Here is a 1,443-nt window from a genome sequence, read left to right as displayed (position 1 = left end):
CATACACAGGGAGAACTTGCAAAACTCCACACAGGCAGTACCTGGAATCGAACCCGGGTCCCTGGAGCTGTGAGGCTGCGGTGCTGCGGTGCTAACCACTGCGCCACTGTGCCGCCCTTAATAAAATAGCTCTGTTAAATATCAAGCAAATGCACAGTAAAAAGGTTCAGTGCTTGGACCTCAGTTATTTTCACTCTGTCAATGGCAGAGAAGGCTCGAGGAACCATGTGGCTACTCCTCATGTTCTTCCCAGTGTTCAGAATAAAGTGCAACATCACACTGATTTCCAGATGGCCGACACAAATGCAACGCACATCTTTTCTGGAAACATCACATTTGAAGTGAGAAACTAATCATAAGGCACGGACGGGGATCGAACCCGTGATCTTCAGTTTACGAGACTGACGACTTACCACTTGGCCACCATGCCTTTCATTGATGGACACTTGAGGCTCCAGAGGAGGATTTGTGATTCTTTTTCAATTTGGTTGAAACAGCATCGAGAAACATGCACAGAAATAAAGAGGGATTGTGGAATGGGTAACAGATCAGCCTCATTTACATCATCAGCATCATGAAATCTTCATTCAGACGTTCCATTCCCATCCTCTGCTTTTCTCACATCTGTACAATAATATAAGAGTGGACATTGGGTTGTTACTGGGCAGATTATATAAATAGACTATGTGCATCATCACAGGAAGTGATGTAATATAATCTGTGTGGCACCTCATGGAGAGTTGTCGATGAAACCTTCAATGCAAGGTGTGTGGAGTAAACTCAGGTTATTTTAACCGTCAGATTCTTATAAATTCTGTACTAAGCCTTGACAGATATCAGAATATTATATGGGGGCCACAGTAAACCAAAGCGAAGATGGAGAAATCTTTGCCTGCACCTTTGAAAAGGTCACTGGACTGAACCAAGCCGAGGAGTGGCCGAGATGGTTCCAGAGGTTTGCAAGGTATCGTACTGCATCGGGTCTCGTGCAGAAGCCAGACATGGAACAGGTCAGTACGCTATTGTCTGCAATGGAGGGAGTGTGCAGGCAACATCCTCATGAAGAACAGAAGGCTACATGTGAAGAAGTTATTAAGGCACTCAAGACATATTTTAATTGAGGAAAAAAATGTCATCGTGGAGCCAAAGTTAAAACGCTGCATTTGCTGACAACGCAACCACCAGGTGACGCTGTACTAGCACATGCACAAATGCAGCCTCTTCCACTGAAACGTCACTGTCTGTGACATTCAGGCAGCTGCCAGGATTAAAGATGGAGCTACTCAATTTATCACAGAAAACAACTTCGACCCAAAAATCCCCTCAAAGTTTGCCATCGCCGCCTCCGTCCCACCCCAACAGTCCCCCGCTACCTCTTGCGCATTCGCGTTATATAGTACCAAGTCATCTTAATTCACCTAAAGTGAATTACTTTAGGAGCAG

General features: G+C 45.1%; 1 non-coding gene across 1 annotated transcript; it reads right to left on the bottom strand.

The window, feature by feature from the left end:
* Window positions 1–358: 358 nt before the first annotated feature.
* Window positions 359–430, bottom strand: trnat-cgu (transfer RNA threonine (anticodon CGU)). Its single transcript has one exon. It is a non-coding gene; the product is annotated as a tRNA-Thr (tRNA).
* Between the last annotated feature and the right edge of the window lie 1,013 nt (window positions 431–1,443).

This window comes from Heterodontus francisci, unplaced genomic scaffold (assembly GCF_036365525.1).
Source record: "Heterodontus francisci isolate sHetFra1 unplaced genomic scaffold, sHetFra1.hap1 HAP1_SCAFFOLD_102, whole genome shotgun sequence".
NCBI lineage: Eukaryota > Metazoa > Chordata > Chondrichthyes > Heterodontiformes > Heterodontidae > Heterodontus > Heterodontus francisci.
Note: the sequence above shows the minus strand (reverse complement) of the source record. Positions and strands in the feature narration are given on the sequence as shown.